The 14,314-nt window shown below is 46.0% G+C and overlaps 1 protein-coding gene and 1 long non-coding RNA gene across 10 annotated transcripts in view; one reads left to right on the top strand and one right to left on the bottom strand.

Annotated features, from left to right (window-relative positions):
- Nucleotides 1–6,497, bottom strand: part of Grin2b (glutamate ionotropic receptor NMDA type subunit 2B) — a 477,610-nt gene extending 471,113 nt beyond the window's left edge. The window contains exons 1-3 of one of the 6 annotated variants that reach the window (XM_017592437.3): nucleotides 6,397–6,497; nucleotides 5,779–5,853; nucleotides 4,316–4,793 (exon numbers count right to left, since the gene is read on the bottom strand). The gene's annotated coding sequence lies outside the window, so the exon portion shown is untranslated. 6 annotated transcript variants of the gene reach the window in all.
- On the top strand, nucleotides 5,886–13,640 carry LOC120102418 (uncharacterized). 4 transcript variants are annotated; one of them, XR_010065969.1, is made up of 5 exons: nucleotides 5,886–6,024; nucleotides 6,782–6,903; nucleotides 7,241–7,611; nucleotides 11,914–11,985; nucleotides 12,146–13,640. It is a non-coding gene; the product is annotated as an uncharacterized LOC120102418 (long non-coding RNA). The 4 variants fall into 4 exon arrangements; XR_010065970.1 differs by having other exon boundaries at nucleotides 6,782–6,856; XR_005504013.2 differs by having other exon boundaries at nucleotides 7,241–11,985.
- The last annotated feature ends 674 nt before the right edge of the window (nucleotides 13,641–14,314 follow it).

Here is a 14,314-nt window from a genome sequence, read left to right on the forward strand (position 1 = left end):
AGTACAAATGATTCCAAGATGAATACGTGTGTCTCCCTGCCCTTGAAGAGCTCATGAGCTTCTGAGAGAAGGAAAGAGGACATGTAAATAGAAGAAAGCGAGGGGGTCTTGGAACCCCCAAACACACGCTAGTAAAACACAGAGAGAGGGCAAACAACCTCGCTGGGAGTGACGAGAAGAACTGCTACCAGGAGACAACAAAATCATTGAGTTCTTCCCTGCCCACCTCGGCTGACAGGGCTGGAAAGCGACAAGATGGAAACAAAGTACCAGAACACCAAGCAAAGCAAAGAAGGCCGCTGAGCACACCTCTCTGGTCTACAAATCCTGAGGAGTTGATCCACCCAGTGGATCGGGGTAATAGTCACAGACAGTTAACATCACCACGGCATCTAGACCTCAGAAACCTACCTCCTCTGAGTTCTGTGTGCTCCCTCTACTGACTGTTCTCAGCTCTTCCCATCCTCAGCCTCCTGGAAGACACCAATTCAACCACTAATCTCTCCCTGGAGGTTTCTTCTCTGGTTACGAAGAGGAGAGGCACTTTAATAAATGTAAACAATTCATTACACCGGCCGCTCTTTTGATCTATAATTGTTTACATAGGAACAGGGCAGTAGTACCTAACCGTGTAGGGTCATGAAGACGAAAAACACGGTTCACTGAAAGGACTAGGATTCTTAAGGAGAGTGCAAAATGGCAAGGAGAAAGAAGGCAGTCTTAGCTTTGCAGCCCCTAGTCCTGACCCCCGTCAAGAAACCAGAGATGAGCCGGGAGGTCATTTGCTATGGTCACGATTTAAGAAACAGCCCCACGGCCTGGAACACCTGCTTCAGACCTACACAGTGGTCAGGTCATCCCTGGATTCCCTCTCTTCTGTGGCTCTAGATGTTGATTTGAGGTCATGGTTTCTTCATAACCAACTTCCTTACCCTTGATTCCTTCTGCGTTCCACATTCCCCAAGCATTAACTAAATATTTGCGGTAGCTGGTCAATACTGGGGAAGATGTTACCTTCATTTGATTCTTGAAAAAGAAACCCTGCCCTTGGGTTTATTATAGCCATAAAGGAGATGAAAAAAACACACACTTCAAAGGTTATGATATTCCTCAGGATCCACTCAGTCCTGATTCTCCCCCACCAAACACCAGTCACTCATTACACCAGCCAACCTTCTTCCCTGTGTCTCTCTCAAAGGTAGCCATTGCCCCTGTCCATGTAAGCCTAGGTGGAGTTGAAGATTTGAGAAAATGGCTGAATTCTAAAGCCATCTCTGGAGACAGAAGCACAGTGACAAGACCCCTTGCTGTTCACCCTCCCTCCAGAAGAAGTCACTCTTCTTAACCAGTCTTAAAAAAAAACAAAAAAACTGAGATGCAAAGTAGTGATGAAAGGAATCTCTCTCTCTCTCTCTCTCTCTCTCTCTCTCTCTCTCTCTCTCTCTCTCCATCCTTCCACTCCTTACTGCCAGTAGTCCCCTTACTTGTACTCTCTGCCCACATCCACCCCTGACAAGGATCACACACCACCAGTAGCAGAGCAAGAATCTGCAGGTGGGCAGGCTCCCTGGAGCTGGAACCAACGAGAGAGACGAATTAGACAGTTCTCTGGCACGCTCTGCTTCTGCCCCTGCACACTTAGCACCTGGCATGTCGCCCCTCCCCCAGGTCCACCTGCACCAGCGTACCTGGACACAGGAACAGAGCCACATGTGGTTCCCCTTAAAGCCACATCCTTAGCCATGCTGTCCTGGGAAGTCATGGTTTCCTATTAATTTTTCCTTAATTACAGATGACAGAGTCTCTTTCACTGCCGTTGAGTTTGTTCTTCGCCCCACCAGTAGTTCCACCACTTCCCACGTCACCCACGCCACAAGGGTGAGGGCGAAAAGCACAGGGACGAAGGAGAACCCATTCAGTGATGAGAAGCGAAGAGAGGCGCAACAACAAACCCAGGAAGGCCAAGAATGCCACCAACTCAGGCATTGTGGGAACTGCTCACGGTGAAAGGTCACAGCTCCCATACCAGGGTCTCCAAAATGGCTTGGAATGCCAAAAAGTGCAGGCCACCTGTGGCCCTGCCTCCTTGATACCGGACAAGTCTTTCCCCACCGCATCACCTCTCTTTTCTTTCTAGCTTTCTCGGTCCCTTTGCCTTCTCTTCCCCCATTCTCTTCTACTCTTTAGCCTCTTCTCCTTTGCCCAGGCCATGGGCCAACTAATGACAGCTTGGAACTTGAGTGAATCTTACTGGCATGCACGGTAAGGGAGATGGTTGAGACCCCGTGCAAAGCCTCCCTATTGGTTTTATCACCAAGGTCCTACTGAATTGCAGATCACTACCGCAGGCAACTGTGATGCAAAAAAAAAAAAAAAAAAAAAAAGCCACGTGCCCTCTGGGTACCCAACTCTCCTTGTCCATCAGTGCCTAGGAACTCTGTGCACCTTGAGCGGGCATCTTCACCCGTCCCTCTGTTCTATTTTGAAGTGAAATTAAGAGTGCATCCTCCTACTTGAAGGAGGAGAAGAAGTCAGGGAGCCGGCTCAGGTGAGCACACAGCAGATAACCTCAGCTATTTGTAGACTTGGTGAGAACATAGTTCAGATCGGGATCCCAACCTCACTCGCATTACACCATGGCTACAGATAAATCTTCAGCCACGAGAGCTCAAAGAACGAGGCCTAGGGGAGAGGAACAGTAAATTTGGATGGCATCCACATCCATCCTTACTGAACAATTAAGAGCTGTCGCCCACTGTCATTTTGAGTGACTGGCAAGGACCTTCTACTACCTCCCCTACAACACTTCAGTATTTTTAGGTTGTTCCAAAGGATGGTTTTAAAAAAAAAAAAAATGACTTGGGTGGAGGGGGAGGAAGTGTTTGGGGAAGGACTATTGACTGCTCATGGCTCTCCTACAGATTTTTGAAGACCCTTTCCCAACCTCATTCCTGCATGAGAATATCTTCGGAGTTTGGGGGAGAAGGTATAGCGAGAGTATAGAAAGGAGATGAGCTGCTGGGTCCCCATCTTGGCCCTCAAACCAGAGATGCTATGATTTCCTCAGGAGTTGCCTTGGCTTGCCTGAGTGGCTAGCAGAGGAACTGTTAGCTAAGTCTTTTCCATTCCTGTTGCTATTTCTCTTTTCAAATGCTGTGCAAGACATTGGGCATATTTCACATATATTTATATTTATATATATCATAGGTTTTATATATATACATATATTTCTTCACATATGAAACAATTTCAACTATTGTCGAAATGGATGAGAGGCTCAAAGAAATTAAAACACCGATTCTATTTTTTTGAGGGTACAAGACAAACACATGCAAGCAGCACATCTCTTTGTTTAACACAAAGACTCCCATGTCGAATTCTGCACCCTTTCCACATGCACGGCGCCTCAGAACTCTGCAAGATAGCCATTTTGCAAGAGTGTGGAAGTAACAGTTTGCTCGGAGGATGTGCGGGTATAAATAGATGTGTGGACAGAAGGAGAAATTTACAGCTCAAAAATAATAGCACACGGGGAAAAGATGTACAAACGAAAAGCAGAATGCTGACGGAATCCTTCCTTTTCGAGCTTAAGGTGGAAGACTTCAGGCTGCAGCATCCAGGTGTTCTGAGAGCAGCCAGTTCCTACCTACACCTGCACCCCTGCAATAGGCCTCCTGAGGTCTACGGGCCCACTTTCTACCCTTAGACACCAGGTGGGTTTCAGGGCAATAGCCACGATAATCCCCATCCATATTTTTGTTTTGTTTATTTATTTATTTATTTATTTATTTATTTATTTATTTATTTATTTATTTTTACAGAGCATGGAAAGGATACCTACCTAGAAAGGAGAGACGGGGAGAAAGGGAAACAGAAAGAAAGACGGCAAGAGACAAGTCTCAGCTTGGAGAGAAAAAAAAATATCTAGATGCCCATCAAAATCTATCATTAGCTCTGTGTGAATAAAATGCTGTTTTAGTAAAAGAAGCACACAGGTCCCCTGGCTGTCTGTGTCTGTATATAGACATACCCCTTCCACCCTCCAACCTCTTCTGTGCCTGCATACAACCACCCCCACCACCTCCCCGGAAAAACAAAACCTGTTAGATGCCAGAAACATGAGAAATGACCTGGAGGTCCCCTTCTTTGTCACAGAAGCCTTCCCCCCCACCCCGAACAGCATTATTTTGATACCATGTTATTTTTTTTCTTCCAGAAAAAAAAATATATCATCTGAGGGACTGGAAAAGACAGAATAAAAACAAGAAATCCCCACCCCAGGTGAGGAAAAAGAATAAAATAGAATGTGCCCTACCTTGGTTTGTAGACGCCAAACCTCTAGGCGGACAGATTAAGGGAGAGAGCATGTTGGGAATATCCAGGGTCCTCTTCTCGCTTGCATATCCACATAAGAAAGACGGAGGATAAAGGAACGGAAGAAAATTTAAAATCCAGTGTAGTGTAAATTTGGTTTTAATCTTGTGTCTTGACGAGATGCAAATTCAAAGGAAAAAATGTAATGTAAGAGGGGATCTCAGGGTGTGGAGAGCAGCTCACAATGCAGAATCCAGAGTCATTATCCCATGTGCATGTGAGGTTAGTAGCCCGAATATATATATATATATATATATTTAAGGAGTCTTCAGCAATTACAGATTGGATTCTTTTTTTCTTTTTTCTTTTTTTTTCTTTTTAATTTTTTTGGAGCTTTAGTAGAGGAGTCTCTGTGTGGAGAAGCTGGGGGCAGGCTCTGTCCCTCCGTAGAGCATGGTCATTCCCAAAGCGTCCCCTTCCTAAGGGGAAAAAAGAGGAGGTCAGGGTTTGATTCGAGTGTCCCCCAGAGGGTTAGCAAAATGCATGCCGGAAAAAAAATATCTATATATCAAGTCGTTATAAGGAAATGGGGGAGGAAACCCTGCATTTCCCACAGAGTACACACGAGAGGAATCGCAAACAGCTGGCACCAATCTATAAATAATTCAGAAAAGGTCTGCCTATGCCATTCCTGGGACAGGCATGGATGAAAGGTGAGAAAAGCCAACCTGAATGGAAGAGAGGGAAGAGGGAAGTGGGAAGCAAGGAGGAAGGCAGGGAGAGGAGGCTCCACACAGCAGTTCACACTCACACACACGCGCGCGCGGGCACACGCACACCATCCCCACTTAACTCGCCAGCGAGTGCGGCCCCCAGCCCCATCTGCAATGCTGCTGACACGTCTGGCTCGCTCTCCTCATCTCCTCCAGCAGCGGAGCCTCCTCCCACCCCGGGCTCGTGCTCAATGGGTTCTGATTGTGCACCGGCCGCACACTGGGCATTTCTTGGATGGGGCACACTGACACGCGCGTACACACGCCCCCGACGCGCACGCGCCCCCGCGCGCACTCACACTCACCCCCGCGCACACTCACGCCGCCGGCGCGCTGATGTGCAGCGCACCGGGCTGCACCTGCAGCCCGAGGATTGGACTGGAGGGTCGCAGCGCGTGGCTCCAGCTGCGGGCACCGCTGCTCAGCCTCTCCCCTAGAAGGAATTAACCACCTCAGAAAAACCAAAGGCAGTTCTGTCCCCTTCCCCTTCCCCTTCCCCCTCCCCCAAAATATCCTTTTGTTTAAAAGAAAAAAAATTAAAAACCATCCAAAATTCTAAGTGCTCGGTGCCGCTGAATCGGAAAGCTATACCCAATACCAGGTTGGTTAGCAGTGCTAAGGCTTCGAGCCTTTATCTGCCTGATTTCCCCAAACCCCCAAAATTGAGACTCAAAAGCGAGCATTTACGTACCGGTTCTGAGCACCTCCGCGGTGGCACTCTTCGGAGAGGGGTGGCGGGTGTCGAGGGTTTGAGAGATTTCCTTTCCTGCAAAGCAGGATAGATGATCAGTCTCTCGGGTTGGGAAGTTCACTACGACTCTTTGCAGAGCAGAAGGAAATGTATTCGGATGCCAGCTCCGCTGGATGCCGGGGATGGAGAGGCAGCTTGACCCGAGAAGCGCTTCTCCATTGAGCCAAGCCCCGAGATTTCCTAGAGGTGAAGGAACCCAAGGAAGTGGTGCTGGAAAGGGGGTGGGGGAGGACCTTCCTTTCTCAAAAAGGGGGGGGGGTGGAGAGGCAGGAGAGCCCAGATTCCAGTTGGTGGTGATGGGAGCCGGGGGAGGGGAAGCGGGCGGGGGCAAGTCAAGCGTTTGGCAGCAGGAGAGGAAGAGCAGGGGAGGAGGGGGAGAGTAAGAAAAATGGGTATTAATCACCGGCGACGCGGGGAGGGCGGGGACATCAAAGGTCCTGGTCTTGATTTGGGTCTCACACCCAGGAACGTGCCACTCAAGCGCGCGCTCGCGCGCGCACGCAACACACACACACACACACACACACACACACACACACACACACACACGCACCCTACCTCTCACACTCCGACTCAGGAGGAGAAACCCAAGAGGCAGGGTGTGTGTGCACGCGCGTCCTCTTGCTCTCCACCCCCCACCCCTCCCCACCCCCAAACCCCTTCCATCACCCCCCTCACTCCCACTGCTAAGACTCTTGGCTGAGGCTGCTTCTCACGTCATGAGCTGGGGGAAGTGGGGTAGCCAGGGGGTGGGAAAAGCTTAACCTGAGTCCGTGGTGCCTCCTCCTGGCAGCGAGGAGGAATAGCAGCGAGGTAGGACGGCTTAGGGGTGAGGGGAGCAAGACAGTGGCCACCTTGGACCACCGCGCATGGCTGCGCAACTCAGCCCAAAGGCCATGCTGCAGACTGGCACTGAAACCCCTCCCCTCGTTCCACTCAGCAGCCTTTGCTTGGATACCTGTTTTCCCGGTGCAGAGCGCAACTTGAAGACAGGATTCTTGCCTTCAGGGAGCTTAAGGTCTGTCTTCAGTGCAGGAAATTGACGGTTAAACAATAGGAAAGCAGGTAACTGTAATTAAAGGCTGAATTGTACAGCACGGTGTGCGTGTGTGTGTGTGTGTGTGTGTGTGTGTGTGTGTGTGTGTGTGTGTGTGTGTTTTCTGGCTGATAGAAAAGATTTGAGGACTTTAGGGTTCTTTTTTAATTGGGTTGCGTTATTTAAAGATCTCAAGCAAAACGGATAGACAAACGAATGTTTCCCATACGTAGTGATTTTACAGCACCGACTCACCCAGCTTCTCTACAAAGGAAAACAGCATCCATTTCTCTCCCTCTTAGGGTTTGGGGAGTCCTTGTGACCACGTGTAGCATTATCTATTTTTCAATATTGATATCCTTGTAGATAGATCCTTGTTAGTCTCTGCGATGATCCAGAAGGTTACAGTGGCGGCGAACTCTTATGGCGGTGAAACAACAGGCTTCTCGCTCACAAACCTGGGAGGAAGTGACCAGAACACACAGGGAAGGAACGGTCCCATTCGAGGAGCAGCCTGGACCTCTGGTCTCAGTGCCAATGTGCACTAGTCCAGTCAGCACTGGGAACATCTGAGGCTGACTCTCCGCAGAGATGTTTTCCTGTTCCCTAACCTTCCCTAGCCTTATGCTTGGTTATCTACTGTTTTCAAGACAAACAAAGGAAAACCCAAATACGGTGTATTCACATGCAATGCCGTATGCCTCCCCGTGACCACTTCCATTCTTCCCTAAGACAAGGTGAGCTTGATTGATCATCTATTCCTTTGGAAAACTGTGGGATGTGGCCATTGCTCTGATGGATGCACCCAACAGCCAACTTCGCCCAACCGTGTGCACATTTATGGCTGGGACAAAGGTGCAGATGCCCTAATCCAGGACGCGGTGAAGCACTCTGCCCTTTCTCCTTCAGCATGAGATCCATACCCACTTAGGCACTGTCGCGGCTTGACTGGTAACCTACTGTTCTAAATATGTTTTTACATTACACTCACCTCATGGGCCACCCTTCCCTCCCAATCCCCTTTTATAAAGCTCACATATTACCCAAACCCAACACTTTCATTTCAGCCCGCCCACTTTCTCTAGCGGAGAGCAAAGAAGGAACGCACATCCGCTCTGCCTGTGGTACAGCCCACTCTTCCCTTTGGGAGTCGAGTTCCAGGCCGTTTTCATCATCCGAGCCTGAATCGAGTCCTGTAACAACTTCAGAGATTTGATAGCGAGAGGTGGCATCTCGCCATCTTGCACTGAGGCTACCTGTTATGTGTGGGAACGCACAGCACAGTTCACCCCACTGATTTCCACAATGATTGCAAGATACCTCTTGTGTGTGTCATCCTGGTGTGTAGCATATTAATGACACCGCAGTGGGTAAAGAGCTGACCAGCCAGATGAAAAAAAAAATCCCTGAGCCATTTGTGTTACGCCATTTTGGCAATTCAATCATGAAAGTCTCAGTCACATGAAGGACCCATTATTGACCTATAATAAAAAGGCAATTTCATGAACCTCAACAGAAAACTGCATTCTTTGATGCATTTCCCGTCTTCCCAACTAGTTCCTTAGTTCCTCTTATAAAATTAATTTTTCTGAGAACTTCTTACATGAGTATACTGTACTTCGTAACATTCCCGGGCCTCCCTGCCCACTCTTGTGTGGACTTAGTGATTCTCGGGTTTTTTTCTGAGGTCACTGCCCTGCTTAGCTGTCCTGAAGACAGGACTAACTCACCCTAGGAACCACAGAGCTAAGTGAAAAGTGCAGTCCTCTCTCCACGGTGTATGCTCACTGGAACCAACAGCGTGTCTCTCTGATTCTCAGACTTCCTGTGTCCAAATTTTCTCTCTCTCCTTTTCTTTTGGAACTGAGTTGAACCCAGGGCTCTGCACATGATGGGTGAGTGCCCCAGCACTAAACTGTATCCTAAGCCCCATTCCTACTTTTTATTTGAGACTTTGAGACAGTCTCACTGTGTCACCAGGCTGCCCTTGAACCCCCACAGGTAGCCCAGCTCATCTTACCTTGGTGTCCTGAGGAACTAGAATCACTAACCTCATCCACCCAGCCAGGCTTCACCCCAAAATCCACAAACTTCTCAAGGGAACTACCTCAGGGACACCCCACCATCACCCTGGACTCATGAATTTGTAGTGCTGTCTCTCTGTTTTGGAGATTTGCTTGCTCCTAGCCAGGCAGTACAGAAGGTGGTATTCTAATGAGAGAAGATGGCGGATTGCACTTTGAAGTCTTGTTTATTGAGGAAAAGCTCTTGCCTTGGGCTGCTAAGGACACAGCTGAAAGTATTCTGCCAGTTGGCTGGACTCGAAAGGAAGATAGGAGAGATGATGCAAGCATTTGTTCTTAACCCAATGGACAGACATAAAGCACATACTTTACCGGACTATACATACATGCACACCATATAGATGTGGCAATGCCTTTCATATCAGACATTACTGACAAAGGATAGGCCTGGGCTTTATACACTCTGGAGTGCCTGTTTAAGAACAAGGTGGGGCTTTGTTTATTTGTTTGTTTTTATGGTGTGAACATGAACTCTTAAAATTGTGGAAATAAATAACAACAATTTAAATTTCTTTAATATTCATAAATGTTATGAAACAAAAAATTTAAATAACAATTCTTGTGAGGAAAGTGCCTGACACTTCTGCACTCCTTGCTTCCCTCCGTGTTTAAAACACATATCTTGGAGCATCTTTTTACATAATGATTTAAGGTCACATGTCTATGAAAGTAATCAAATAACAGAAAGTTGGCGCTGTTTTGCACTTTTGAGATAATTTAGAATAATGGCTTTCTTACTGCTAGACCTGAATTCTACATTCTGGGGAATTGTCAAGTTTGAGGGGAAAAAAATCATCAAATGTCATTTTCCTATAGCTGTAATGTTATAAGAACTTCAACTTTCCTGAATTAACCTTGATTTGTCCTAGAACTGACGACACTGACTAGTTTCCGACGGGTTCTAGGCTTGACATTATCAGCGACAACTTGAGTATTTTGTCTCATATCAGACAGAAGAATTAAGATCTTTTCCCCTAGGTGTCCGTATGAGTCACTCCTCTCCATTAATTAGATTATCCAATAATGCTGGAGTCTGCTCATTATTTCTCTTCAACGTTCTCTCTCTTCTAAAAAGAACTACGGTTTTCTGTGATCTGTGCTGGGGGAGGGCTGCAGTGGCTCCTTCTCTCAGGCTAATTTCTGCTGATGTCAGTGTTCAGCTTCGACTGAACTCTTCTGTTTTCGATTTCACTAATTTTCGTGAGTTTTCTCTTGGTTCTTTGATGAGTGACTATAACCAATAGGAGGAGGGGCTCTTTCAGCACAGCACAAGGGACTCCTTCATTAAAATGTCCCAAAGTGTCCTTCCAAGCTGCGGCAAACTTTGAAATCCTTCCCTGAACTTTGTGCAGCCCTCCATTTTTGGATTTCTCTTCCCAGCCTATTGAATTTTTTAGAAACTTGATGTTGCTGAGCTCCTTTCCAAATTCTGAGCCCCTTTCAATTGGAAAACAGTGCACACAGATTCTTTAAGCAAAATCTGAATGTGTCGAGCATATTTAAAATAGATACTTTGGGGGAGAGCAAGATGGCCCACTGGTTAACAGTGCTTACTCTCTTCACAGAGGACCCGAGTTCTGTTCCTAGCACTCACACGGTGGCTCAAAAACACCTGTAACCCTAGTTACAGGGAATCTGATGACGACTTCTGGCTTAAAGAAGCAAGTGCACACATATAAGCAATAAATAAATATGGTGCGTGCCTGTACTTTTAACACTGGGGAGGAGGAACACAGGCAAATTCCTACAGAGCCATTGATCAGCCATCTTGAGTTACTTGGCAAGATCCAGGTCCCAGAGAGAGAGAGAGAGAGAGAGAGAGAGAGAGAGAGAGAGAGAGAGAGAGACTGTTCAAAAACCAAGGCAGATGGCTCCTGAGGAATAACACTGAAATTAAGCCTCTGTGAACACACACACACACACACACACACACACACACACACACACACACACATACACACACACTAAAGAAAGGAAAGGAGGGAGGGAGGGAGGTCAGACATCTACACAGTATTAGGGCTTCTCCATGGTCTTAGATGGGGCTGTGGTTCTGAAGCTGCCTTTACTTCAAAGTCAGTCCTACCTCTGCTTTATAACTAATAAACAGCGGGCTTCTTGTTTCTGAGGGAAACACTTGAATGAATTTTTAAAAAAGTAATTTGTTAAGGACTCTGTCAACAATGCACACAGGAAAGCCTTGTGCTAAATCCAACCCACCTTCCTTCCATGCTCTAGGAGAGCATAGACACCCAGAAGAGCATTTGGTTTTAATGCCTCTCACGAGCATGCTGAGCTCCTACCTTCTCATCTTGACTCTTTTCAAAGAATCTCTGTTTTGTTCTTATCATAATGATATTAATTACTCAACCCAGGCAATCTTTTCCAGGACAGTTAAATAACTCGCACCCATTGTCTGAAGGCTTGCTTGTCCAGCAACCATGAAAATTATTCATTTCCCAATGCCATCTATGTGTGCTTTGTGGTGACACCTTGCTCCTTAAATTTGCCTTGTGGTTTGAAAACTTACACAAGAGAGCAGGGGTAAGGGAATAATGAAGACTGAGAGGAGTTTGGCCTCTAGGAAGAAGGAAGATACAATGTGGTAAGAAGGGACAAGAGGACCTCAGAAGGAGAGGATTTGAACAGAGCATCCTTTCTACAGTCACTCATCCAAAATGGAAATGACCCCTAGTCAGCACAATTATTATTGGCATTGCCTTACTAGTTTGCTTGTTTATTATTATTATTATTATTATTATTATTATTATTATTGATGATGATGATGATGATGATGATGATGATGATGATGATTTTCCCCCTTTACATAGCAAAGATGCAATACTATATCTGGTCCAAGTAAATCTTTTTTGAAAATTATTTCATGTGTATCTGTGTTTTGTCTTTCTGTATATATGTATGTGTACTGGCTGGTTTTGTGTGTAAACTTGAAACAAGCTGGAGTTATCACAGAGAAAGGAGCCTCTCTTGAGGAAATGCCTCCATGAGCAAGCCAGGAGAAGCAAGCCAGTAAGTAGCATCCCTCCATGGCCTCTGCATCAGCCCCTGCTCTTTGATCTGCTTGAGTTCCAGTCCTGACTTTCTTTAGTGATGAACAGCAATGCGGAAGTATAAGCTGAATAAACCCTTTTCTCCCCAACTTGCTTCTTTGTCATGATGTTTTTTTTAGGGAATAGAAACCCTAAGACAAATTGGTACCAGAAGTGGGGTATTCCTGTGACAACCTGGCCATGTTTCGGGGAGGAATGTGGAAAGACCTTGGAACTTTGAGTTAGAAGAGCCATTGGAACATTAAGAGTTCTGTAGGAGCTTGGAAGATAATGTTGAGAACAGTGCAGAAGATGGAGGCCTGGCTTATGAAATTTCAGAGGGAAGGTTAAACACTCTTATCAGGGCTGTTGCTATTTTTATTGTGAAGATTCGTGGCTGAAGAATCAGCTGTTATTAACAAGATAACAGCACTACTGGGACTATTGGTGCTGGTCAGCTGGAGCTAAGAAATTAGTGGTAATTAAAAAGAGATCAGCATCATAGAGGTGAATTCTTGGAAGTGTTTTCTGAAAGCACAAAGAGGCTATGTTCAAGAAATAGCCAAGGTTGTACCTTGTGCTGTGGCTGGACTTGGTAATGTATAAGAGTCATCCAGGTGGTACTGGTTTTGAAGACATGAAGGGATCATGAAGAACAGCTGAGGCTGGGCACTGTGAGAGGCCATGGAGAGCCACTGGTGAAGGTGCAGCCTCAGTTGCAATTGATGGCCTAGTACTGAAGGGGTCATGCAAAGGAGCTGAGGCTTGGCACCATGAAGAGAGCCTATGAAAGGCCATTGGTGAAGCCTAGTTGCAGCAGAAGATAGCAATGTTTTGGAGATGCCAGTACCATGAGATGACCACCACCAACAGTAGCAGCAGTGGAGAACAGGCATCTGGAGCCTAGAAGACAAGGTGTGTGCTACAAAGGGCAGAGCTGGAAAAGTGAGCCAAGCGCTCAAAGGAACCCAGAAGATCATGAGTAGATCCCAAACATTGGATAGTTAGAATTTCATTTCATTTTTGATTGTGACTGTCCCCTAATATTTCTCCCTCTTGAAGGAAGAATGTATATAGTGGAGCCTATAATTAAGAAACTTTGAATTGTAAAAAACTTTGAATTTTAAAAGAGATTAGATATTTTAAAGGAATTGAATTTTTAATATGTAAGAATTTGTAAAGACTGTGGGACTCTTAAAGTTATTTAGATCTTGGGAATAAATAAGAAAGTAAGGGTTGAGACTTAATAGTGACGTGTTTATGTGTCGAGTTGACAAGGGGTCAATTGTGCTGGCTCTTTTTGTGTCAACTTGACACAAACTGGAGTTATCACAGAGAAAGGAACCTCTCTTGAGGAAATGCCTCCATGAGACCCAGCTGTAAGGCATTTTCTCAACTAGTGACCAAAGGGGAAGGACCCAGCTCCTTGTAGGTGGTGCTGTCCCTGGGCTGGTAGTCTTGGGTTCTGTAAGAAAGCAAGCTGAGCAAGTCAGGGGAAGCAAGCCAGTAAGAAGCATCCCTCCATGGACTCTGCATCAGCTCCTGCTTCCTGACCTGCTTGAGTTCCTGTCCTGACTTCCTTTGGTGATGAACAAAAATATGGAAGTGTAAGCTAAATAAAACCTTTCCTCCCCAACTTGCTTTTGGTCATGATGTTTTGTGCAGGAATAGAAACCCTGACTAAGACAGTATGTATGTATGTATGTATGTATGTATGTATGTATGTATGTATGTATCTATGTATGTATCTATGTATGTATCTATGTATGTATCTATGTATGTACATCGTGTGTGTGCAGTTCCTAAGAAGGCCAGAAGGGGCAGTGTATCTCCGGGAACTGGAGTTACAGACAGTTGTGAGCTGCCATGTAGGTGCTGGGAATCAAATCCAGGTCTTCTGGAAAAGTAGACATTGCTCTTAACTGCTAAGACATCTCCTGTGCTCCTATTTTGGTATTTGTTTTATTTTACTGTTTTATAGAAATCCTTAGAATTTTAATTTCCATCTCTCTAAATATCTATGGTGTGTGTGTGTGTGTGTGTGTGTGTGTCCAAAATAAAAAAAAAGCCAACCTCACTGTCACAATCACACAAAGAAGATATTTACTATCAGATTCTTCAAACTTGTTAGGCTACGTGGCCTATTTTTCCCATCACCGACATTACAGATGAGAGATGTAGTCACTGTCATAGGGCACTGTAAGACATCTTAGCAGAGGCTGTCAGATAGTGATGCAAACAAGGAAACACAATGGAGACAGACTGGCCTCCTCACCTCTCTCCCTTCTCTCTCTGCACTCAATTCTCGT

The sequence above is a fragment of the Rattus norvegicus genome, chromosome 4 (assembly GCF_036323735.1).
Source record: "Rattus norvegicus strain BN/NHsdMcwi chromosome 4, GRCr8, whole genome shotgun sequence".
Lineage (NCBI taxonomy): Eukaryota > Metazoa > Chordata > Mammalia > Rodentia > Muridae > Rattus > Rattus norvegicus.